Below are 11,689 nucleotides of genomic sequence, written 5' to 3' on the forward strand. Positions count from 1 at the left end.
GTATTTTTGTTATGTGTTTTGTTTAGGTGGACATCTAGGGCCTAGTGACAACATAACCCACTGTGAGCAGTAACTTTATAAAGATATGTTCAACTTGTATTTATTTTCGAAACTGTTATCGTTCTCGAAATCGATGTATGATTGATCGAATGGTTTATTGAAACGTTATGATGATTGATGGAATGATATATTGAAATGTTATTTTCTCATAATGAATGAAGTTCTGTTTTGAAATTGTACTCGTGGCATCCTTTAGTGAGGCCCTTTCATGGGGGAAACAATACCGTGGCCCATTATTAAATAGGCCTTTGCCTGGGGGAAATTAATACCATGGCCCATTGTTACAGAGGCCCTTGCTCTGGGGAAATTAATACCATGGTCCATTGATTAATAGGCCCTTGCCTGGGGGATATAATATCAAGGCCCATTGGCCCTCGCCCGAGAGAAACAATATCGTGGCCCATTAGATAATGAAACACAGAGATCTCTGATGTTAGACCTTCATGGTCACATTGATTATTGAACATTGATTGACGCTCGTGGTCCCATTATTATCAAAGCATTGTTACTCTACTGGATGTGTTACATGATTTGAATGAAATGGTTATTGAACGTCAAGATTGACTAGAAATGTAGAATTGATATTTGTAATGGTATTGAACTTCATTTATATAACCTCTTTATTCTGTTATTAATTATTGGGCATTAGCTTGCTAATTATGTATATATCTGTAGGTGATCAAGTTGAGCATCAAGGATAGAGATTGCCTCAAAGTCACCCGTTGTCAGCTTTTTGTAGAGCTTCCGAGAAGGAGCCAACTTGGACTCGCGTGGAGCCAAGCAAAGTCTAATCCCCTTTTTGTTATGAACTTTTGTTTCAAAATTTTCGTTTGATTTTTGTATAGGGGGGTTTTTCTTTAAGTATGACTTGTGAAGTTTGGATGTTTGTTTTTAAAAGTTTTTATAATGTATGCACTTATAGAATGGTAATGTGAAGTCTTTTCATATATGAATAGCTCAATGGAATACTTTTATGTTTTAACTTGCTTTCGCTAATCCCTGTAATTTATATTAAATGGATTTTGTTAATAGAGGCCGTAGGTAATCTATGATTACTGGCTAGTCATGATGCTAAATCTTTAGGGGCGGGTTTGGGTCTTGACAATATGGATAACTATGATCATGAATGCTTCAGGTTATAAGTACATGAGTAGTGTTAAATTTTATATTCAAAACATACATACATACGTATACTTTTCCTCAGATTTTAATAATTTTAAGGAAAACCATTCCTATCTTTGTGATTCTGAAATTTTGATTCAAAAGGATTTATCAACTTCATTGACCTCAGAGAAACCCACACTATTACTGTCATGACCCAAACTTGTTCCTAAAAGTTTGGTTCATAACTGGCCAGTAATCACACGATTACTTACGGCCTCATACAGAAAACAAATGTTTTTAATAATGGAGCCTTAAGCGGAAGCAAATTTAAGAAATAACCTCCATTGAGCGGTGCTTAAATGGTTAAGATAAAATAATTATATACATAGGAGCCAAGATAATAAGTTACACCCCTACAAAACCATCGTGACAACACCGGATAAAAGTCTTAACATAGATATAAAGTCAAAAGACAAAAGCTCCATCAAGGAGTTTCGACACAACAGGTCCTCATAAGCAATTTCCTGAGGCTGACTTTAAGGTTGACCTCCAAGCTGATAACCTACACACATATAACATAGAGTGTGAACGACACTCAATGAATAATAGCAAAGTAAAAAGAATCAAATGAATAATCTTGAATTAAAAGAAAGCATATTATGTGAACACAATACTTTTCCATAATTACATCCTTCAGAACATTATCTATAATCATATTTACAGAACGGCCTTGGGCCAAGCACATCATAGTATCAACAGAACGACCTTAGGTCCACATTGCACATGTCATATAACGTTCATAAAACTCATTTATTGCTATGAAAACACAATATTAGAATAAGTCACCATATTTGGATCAAAATAATCAATTATGAACATATCTTTACAATGCTATTACTCACTATGCGTTTGGCCTTGCGGTGTCTCCTCTGGCACACGACCAATACAACATTTCACACAAACACATTTGATAAATAATTCGTTCCACTTCGTACACTTTTCTTTTAATGATTCACATCATTTTTCAATGAGTTTCCAATCATTATTTCACTTTCCGGAGGGTTTAAATAAGGCCGAGAATGCGTTTAGAGGGTTGGAGAGGTCAACAAAAGAATGCAGGATTTTCTCCCCTACTGGCCGCTCGTGCAGTAGGTTTAACCGTTCGAGCGATCAGGTTCTGCTCGTGCAAAGGTGGTGGCCGCTCGAGCGAGCAGAATGCTCTTCCCTATTTTGGTCCATGCTTCGCTCGTGCAGAGCTCATAGCCGTACGAGCGGTCCGGGCAAAACCAGACACTTCGAAAATGAGGTTTGAAGCCAAGTTCCTAAACTCAATTTCAAGCCCAAATTCATGCAAAACTAACTCAAAAACATGATATACTAACATGATTCAAGTGTAATTTCAACTCAAACACATCAATCTTGCTTCAATGTCAAATTCAAGGTCTCATCTTTTTCATACATTCATGAATTACATAATCAAGCTCAAAATACATATAAACATGGATGGTCTTTACACAAATCTTTGTTGTATGAATAATCTAGAGCTTATTTCATGAAGCATTCACAAGATTGAACTCAACTCAAGCAAGTTAAAGAGATTAAGGCTCAATTTCTTGAACTTATTCTAAATTCAAAACCCTAACTCCTTTAGGTGTTGAATCTTCAAATTCCTCTTGATTTCAAGCAAGAGATGAGTTATTTACGAGGATTCTAGATAGATTTTCACACCTTTGCTCAAATCTAGGAATTCCCTTTGAATCTCTTCCAACTCTTTAGCTTCTCTTCTTCCTCTCTCTCTAACTCTCTCTCTAGCAAATGCTCTCAATAATAGATGAACTCAAGATGGATACATACATATAAAACTTAGGCTAATTAACCCAATTAATTCATTACAAATTGTAATTTTATAAAATTTCACAGCAGGTTCTAAAAATCATGCTAAACATAGATATGAAGCCGATTTTGGTTTCTGGAGCCTTTAAGGCTTTCAATTTTAGTTCAAAGTTCTAATTGTAACATATATTCTTACATTCGACAGGTATAATTTCAAATTCACATAATTCACACAATTAAACATGCAAATTCATATCAAACACATAATCATATGCATAATTAAGCATCATACGGGTTGGGTTGTCACAACTACTTTACCAAACATCTATATCATTCTACCATTGAAAATGATCTCACATTTATCAATTTCTGCACACGGAGAATCAATTAGACATCTCTCATGTTTTCATCAACTACATATATCTCAACACATACATATATCAATTAACAGGTTGCAAAACACATAAATATTTCTGTGGTCTCACTAAACCCCACAACACGCTTTACCGGGGTATAAGCTGAAAGGAAACGAAACCTGTTTCAAGGCACCATGCTTTACCGAACCTCAAGCCGGAAGGAAATGAAATCTTAACCCACGCTTTATCAGACATAAACTAGAAGTTTATAGAACCTATGTCAATGCTCCATTCTTTATTAGGTGCTAACCGAAAGGAAATGGACCCTTTATATATGACACAATTCATTTAACTACACATAACATGCATAGCCTATTCAACAACAATCAATTCCATCCTTCATCGATGGCCGATGACAAAACCTCTAAATAATAAATGTATGACTCTCATAAGTGAAACAATATAATTTTGATAATTAAAACAACATACTTTCATTATAATCCACAACCTAAATACCTTTAAATTTACTTTTGGGAATTTCATAACTATCATTAAATCTTTATCTATTTTAATTACACATAACCAATCCTCAATGATTAACATGCTCAACAAATATACATCCATTAACTCCTCTCATTTCTCAACTATATCAAACAAATAAATAAATAAAATTAGGGTGTTTTTTTTTTTTTGGTCTTAGTGATCATAAACATGCTCAAATACTATGTTATTCCAATAATTAACAACAAAACAAGAAAATAAACTCTTAAACTCCAAAACCTTATGTGATAACCCCGTTACATATTTTTTTTGGGTAAGTAACCCCGTTACATATTATACTCTTAATCATTAGCTTTGAATTTTACTTAAGTACTTAGTGTGAACTTGAATGCTAATTATGTGTTTAACATGATTTTTGGATACATATCTGTTAACCGTAGGAATATCTGTTGTGATTTCTGTTGTACTCTAAAATTGAAGGGCTTAATGGCGTCAGAAACCGAAATTGATTAGTTTAATATGAATAGCATAATTTTTAGAGCCGAATGGGAAGTTTGATTAAAATTTGATTCAGTTCAAAAAAATTAAGTTGTGATTAATTAACTTAAGTGTAATTAGTGAGCTTAAGCCTTAATGTTACCTTAAGCTATATATGTTAAGTTAGAGACTTAAGCATTTTTGAACTCATCTTCATTACAAAATTTTGCTGAGATTGATTTTATAGAGAGAGAGAGAGAGAGAGAGAGAGAGAGAGAGAGAGAGAGAGGAGAAGAACTTGAAGATTTTGCTTGAGAATTGAAGGATTGAGGAAGACAACTCAAGTTCTTGTTAGAATTAGTATTATTAAAGACTTTAGGTACGTAATTACTCCATAATTCATGAATCTAAGTTATTTAATATATGAATTCAAGTAGATTACATAATTAAATGCAAGAATTAACCTTATGATGAAGAAATTGAAGCTAATTCACACATGCATGCACGATTTTAAAGAGTTCTACTATTTTTGACCACGATTTTGCTAATTAAGCTTGAACCAGAAGTTATATCACACATGCATTCATGAATTACGTTGTTTTGAAGTTTAATCATACATGCATGAAAATTTGAATTTCAATGTTGAAGAATTCATGGAGTTTTGAGTTGTTGACCTCAATTGAGTGTATGTTTATGTCCTTGAAAGTGTTTTTAAGTGTTTGTGAGGTTGTATACAAGCCATGCAAGTATCTCTATTGGGCTTTAGCTCACCCTATGTGGAAAACAACTTTCAAGTACTGATGATATGCCTCCACCAAGGACTTAGCTTGGGAGGACCGTCGAGCTGAAGACTCAATTATTATTTTATTTTATTTTATTTTTTGTTTTGTTTCTTTTGTTGTAATTATCTTTTATACAAGTCTCGGCCTTTTTAATTGTTCTGGACTTGATCCATCTTGTTGTAACCAAGCAATGTCTTGAAAAGATGTAGACATTAGGGCATAAACTTATCTGTTCACCTTTTATTTCAGTTCACTCATATGTGGCATATGCTATAGATTCAGGACTTAGGATTTATGAATGTATTCTCGCATACGTCATTTTTTGTACAGTAAAAGAACATAAATGAATTGCATGTCTATGCTTTCTATTGAGTAACATGAAATAGTTTGTCGCTATTATTTCGGGGCGTTACAAAAACTTTATAACCATTAACAATTAAATTTATAATTTTTTTCAATAATCTGTAAATATTTTATGAAAATCCCATTGATATGTAATTTTCCCTAACTTTAATTAGATAATTTATTAATTTTACTTTGGAATGATTCATAACCAAATGAATAAGAAATAATTTTTAACTTGCTAACTATTTTAATAATTTTTTTTATTTTTTTTAAAACTAAAATAATCACTTGTCAAGCAAACCCTAATTTACCCCATGTAACAAATAACGTTAATTTTGAAAGTAACATAAACACTTTCCCTTCATGTGCCAAGTAAAACAACTAATGAGTTGACAAAGAATGTCGCAGCTGAGGTGAGGAATATTGCGACTGAGGTGGAGAAAAATAAAATATCAATAAATCTAAGGGGTAAAATAGAGAAGAAAGGGGCATAAAAAAGCCATCAACATTCAGAAAATTCTATTTCCACACACCTAATTAGCTCAAGACACATCTTTTCTCAATATACACACCTATTAATTTAATTATCAATTAATTTTCTCAATCTACACACTTAAAGTTACAATTATACCCTTCACTCGTAACCATTATACATACACCACTAGCCCTTTTTCCACACACATTTGATTGACCCTACTTCCATATTGACCCACCCTCGCCCTTGAAGACTTTGGTCTAAAGTGAAATTTCCTCCATTGAAGACTTGTATAGAAGATCTCCATTGAAGACTATTGTAAATCCTCCAATATAGTGTTGAAGGTAAGAAATCTTTCCATTTTCTTATTGCATTTATCATTTTTTTATTGCATTCATCATTTTTGGATCAATGTGCACTCCATTGGCATAAAACCTTCGATTTCGGTCTTGTGAGTGATGGTTTAGGGCTTTCAACACTGGGTTTCCGAAACAATAGAGTGAATGCGGAACATAACTTCAAAATAAATTGTATTATTTTGACAAATTATTTTCAAAAAGAAAATCTCGATTATTAGTTTTCGAAGTTGATGAATTTCTTCAGTTCTGTGGTTTTGAAATGATGCCATGTTTTTGACAGTTTAGTTCTGAAAATTTGGTGTTGTTTCGGCACTAAAGTTCTGAATGGATTTTTTTTTCTTCCTTTTATTATATATATATATATATATATACACATTTGGACCAATAGGACACCAAGATTGGTTTTACCTTAGGTTCTTTTTCAATAATATTATTTTATGGGTATGTTTATGTATTTATTTTTTTTGTGAACTTCAATACATAACAATAGAAAGAAAATCTATGCAGTACTGGTATTTCCACATTATATTGTTAACACAAGTAGCTGTTATTTCTATATTGGAATGAGCATTAATCAAGTGCCCTTCTAATAAGACCTCAAGAAATTTAATAGACGCAAACAACATCCCAGAAGTTCAATCCCATACCCAACTAGTCTCATATAAACATGTTATTACATAACACCTAAAACATGGAACATCTCCTAATTAAGCGAAATGAACCCATTATGGAAAAACGACCACTTCTCGCGAGCCCCAAGTATTCAAACCTAGTAGTTTTGATACCAAGTTGTAATGCCTCGAAGAAATAACACAATAAGTACTCACTAACTTCCAATTACATTATCTTGTTTCCAAATCAACCCTTCCAAAGCTTAATATATATAAGGAATATAAAGCCTCAACATAGACATCATCATCAATCTGTAACATGTATATTCATTAAACTCCAGAGATGTACCAAAAAATATTCCACATGTGGTTATACATTCAACATTCCTAGAATATGAATCTATAGTATGTGGCACAATCTATTAAGTACAAGTCAATGCCCTCAAGGGCTACAATTTCCAAGGCTTAAGCCCGGTTACATAAAAGTGGTTTTCGAACCCATACATATAAAACTCTTGGCTTGTCAAAAAAATTAAAACAAAATAAAAGAACCTTATGCTGTCAAAATATGTTCCACGCCTTTAACTCAACGGGGTCACCACATCCTTTCCTGCACAAAATCCCATAGGGTGAGTACAAAGCCTAGTAGGAAACTCTTAACAAAGTATATACATTTTATACAATCTCCAGAGATGAATGCATATGCCATGCCATGTTCAAAAACATACATTTCTATCTTTTGAAACTTTTGTGCACAATGAAATTTGAGAATTTAACAATTTTATAATTTCAGTATAGTTCAAAGGGGTGGTAAATACGACTTAGGCAATCCCTAGGTTGGTGTCTGCAAGTCGGCATAACAAGCACTACTAATCCCCACTTTATTGGTTGCTAACCGGAAGGCACGTGGTACCTTCTCCGCGCGTGTTTTCGGTCTTTCGCCTTGGACACTTAGGCCAACTTAATTAATACTAACTACACCCCCTATCCGGGCTTACCAACGTATTTACCTCAAAACAAATCCAAATGATCTTGTTTCACAAAACAATTCCTTTTTCAAGCAATAACTTTCCAATGCAAGATTCAAAAATCAATTATTATAATGATTAAATGGAAATGACAATGCAAAAATGAAACAATGCATTTATAAGTTCTATTTTCAATTCCACCACATGATCCTCTAATGTGATCAAATTTTCACATCTCTTATCAATATAACATCATAATATATTTTCAAGAGAAAATATAACAACATCAACATACATGTATTCTCCACATGTTAAACATCATTTTCTAAGCTTGGTTTTCCATGACAAATCAACAATAAGCTCCAACGTAAAAAATTCTCATTTCCTCCATGAAATTCCTCGTTTAATACAAAAATAGAATTTTCCCCAACATTTCTTCACATAATAATTTATCAAGTATAAACTTTACAATATCTCAACATTTTCCCCAAACCTCCAAATTCTCGGATTTCCACCAAAACAGGGTTTTTATTCCATTTTTGAAAAGACTTTTCCAAAACAACACCCACACCTTAGAACATAGCCCATATTCTCAAAAGTTTTGGAAAAAATAGATAAAATCATCTTGCAACATCATCTAAGGTTTATCAACCTAAAACCATAACTCAAACATGTACGAAATACTTCAAAGAAGCATAATCTTGCAAAAACATATATATATATATATAACTCTAAGATTATCCCTATCTCAAGCTTGGGAGATGAAGAGAAAGAAAGCCTAGAACTCAAAGTTTGTGAAAATTCAATCCAAGCAATTATAAATGTAGCCCTCGTCGCCCTCTTCGATTTGGTGTAAAAGCCCTCTTAATTTCTTGAAGATTTGAGCTAAATCTTAGAAAGAAGTTTGGATTTGGGTGTGTTTGTAGAGAGAAGGGAGAGAACATGTGAGTATAGAGAGAGAGAGATAGAGAGAGAGAGAGAGAAGTGAAAATCTGTACAAAACACGTTTTTGGCATTAGTTTTGAGGAAAAGGGCATGAAATTCGAGATAGACACGCCGAAATCTGCACTAGCGGTTTGAATTTCACACAAGCAGAATTTCATTATGTACAAGCAGATTTTTTTACCTCCACGGTGGTTTGCTCCAGAGAGGAACCTAGAAATTTCACTAAAATTCACTCGAGCGGGACCCAAAATCTATAGCGATCCCGGTATTCCTTGTTGTTGTTTAATTGTAATCCGGACTCGGTTCTGTAGATTTGTTGTTGTCTTATCCTCATTTCTATCCCTTACTCTTTGTTTTAGAGTTTTGGATTGTGTTGGGTAAGTTGGGAATAAGTTGGTTGTGTTTTAAAGCTTAGAATTTTTGCCCAGGTTTTGGTCTATCCGCTCGAGCGGAGATTTGACGCTCGAGCGGGATTTTGTTGTTGCCTCTCCGCTCGAGCGACAGTTTAGACGCTCGAGCGTGAATTTCCTTCTCTCAGCTTTTTGGTCGTCTGCAAAAAATTCTGGGAGGGTACATCCTGCGCTCGAGCGGCTCTTTGGACGCTCGAGCGTGAACCTGTGTCTGACGCTCGAGCGGGGTGTTGTACGCTCGAGCGGACCTATTTTATATCAGTCCGTGAAATCACTTTTTGAATCACTTTTCACTTTTCTTTTCTCTCTCTTACTTTCCCAAAACCAATTTTTGAGAGCTCCTCACTCTAAAACCTAACTTCTCTCTAGGGTTTGATCTAGTAGTAGTGTTTTCCTCACCTTGGGCCTTTGTAAAAAGTGTGTTGATCGTCAAGGGTTTCGTTTTGATCCAAGAAATTTAGGATTTGGAGCACTTTCGCGTTTTTGCTCTTCTTCTCCTTGAGTCCTACGTTTGAGGTAGGGGTTCTCCTTGTTCTTTTTCAATGCTTCGTCTATAGATAGACATGTGGTAGCTTTGTATTGCATGAAAACCATACCTATGTTGGGTTTGTTTGAAAATCATGAGGGAACCTAGGGTTGGTTGATTGAAAAATGGATTTATTGTCTTTGGTTGTTCATTGGACTATTTGTGGCGTAAAATAGCATGTTGTTGTTGAAACATAGAAAAGCCCTAATTCATATTTGTCATGATAAATTAAAAGAGGGGTTTTGTTCTTTGGGCAAATACTTGTGTATTGTGGGTCTCAAATGAGGTCTTTGTTGTTTATTGTTGTTGATTGAGCCTTTTTGGTCAATATTGAGAAAGAGGGAGAAAAACCCTAATTTAATAATTATGACTTAAGTTGCATAATTGATTTGGAAGGTTAGGAAAGGAATGGAATTGATTTAGGGAAAATGAGAAAAGTGTTTTTGGAATAAGTGGTGGAACATGTTGATTTGGAAAATTATGAAAGTTGATTTTGAAAGTGAAGAATGAAACATTAACTCTATGTGAGTCATAGAAAATAAATATGGGAATTGGATCGTTGTATCATGCATGTCGAGTGCACATATTTGGGGAATAAATTTGTAACTACCATGCTTGGGTTGTTGATGGGTTTGTGATCTCATGATAATTGAGTCTGTTAATAGATGTACAGTATACATGAATCTAGAGGTTTTGTCCTTGGTCATCGGTGGAGGATGACGTGGTTGTGTTGAATTGTCATGTGTGCATCATGCCTATGTGTTAATGATGACGTCCAAGTCTTGAGGACGGTCAAAAATGGGGTGTCTACAGTTGCCCCTCTTTGACAGAACTTGAAAGTCATAACAATGACGGGAGTGAATGTCAAAGTCCCGAGACGACCCATTTTTGACAAGGCTGAAGACTTAGACAAAGCATGCAAGATAGCAAGATATGTGCTCGAAGGCAGGGGCAAAATGCAAATGACATGCACGGTAACGAACATAACTTATGATCATGCAAAGAAAGCTGTAACGAAGCAAAACACGTAACAGTTTTAAGCAGGAGAAAACAAAGCTAACACATTGCTGGTATCTTGATAGTTTATGTGTATGCAATATACATGTTGGTTATGCCCTGTTGTGCTGTGATTGTTGGTGTTATACCCCGCGCTTAAAATCAAAGGTACCGCTACCTTCCAGCTAGCGCCTGGAGAACTGACTGCGCTAAAAATCGGAGGCACCATACCCTTCCAGCTAGTGCCTGGTAAACTGGCTTGTTGTTGTGAAAGGTGTATCTTCGGCTTACTACGCACATAGCTAGTAGAGCGAAGTTTTGTAGTTGTTGTTTCTGCATATCTAGGAACATCATGGAGTGTGTTCGTTACGGTTTTGGAAGGCCGGGTTGCCTCATTTGTTGATTTTATACATGTTGGCGATTTGTTATCTCCTTTTTTATTTAGGGCTTGCATGTATAGATATGATTGTGTTTTAAAGAAACCAAAATGTCTTCTTGTCTTTTGGGAATTGAAGGAAATCGAACATTTTGAAAAGATGCTTTGAAAAAGGTATACATGTTGTATGTTTGGGAAATGGGAGAGAGTAGCGGTCTTAGTGAATTTATTTCCTAAGAAATTGTTAATGCTATGAAAGATTGGGAACGGGGATTAATGAAAGGAAAAAGGAAAGATGGATCGCCTAAGGCGTTGATTGAAATGGTTGTTTTCGAGAAAAGTTCATACTTATGTATATTTTGTGTAAACTGTCACATTACTATCCTAGTATGAGATTGAGTATTCATGATCATAGCTATCTGTATGTTGTTATTGTTGAGGGCCATGTTGAGATCCCTACTGGACTATATGTTCATCCCACATTGTTGAATCTTTTTCAGGTGTTTAGCAGGATGTGCTACAAGATTTGGATCTTCTTATTTGTTGGCCACGGGGCCTCTTTGTT

The sequence above is a fragment of the Camellia sinensis genome, chromosome 3 (assembly GCF_055761805.1).
Source record: "Camellia sinensis isolate YWXY chromosome 3, ASM5576180v1, whole genome shotgun sequence".
In the NCBI taxonomy this organism is placed as follows: domain Eukaryota; kingdom Viridiplantae; phylum Streptophyta; class Magnoliopsida; order Ericales; family Theaceae; genus Camellia; species Camellia sinensis.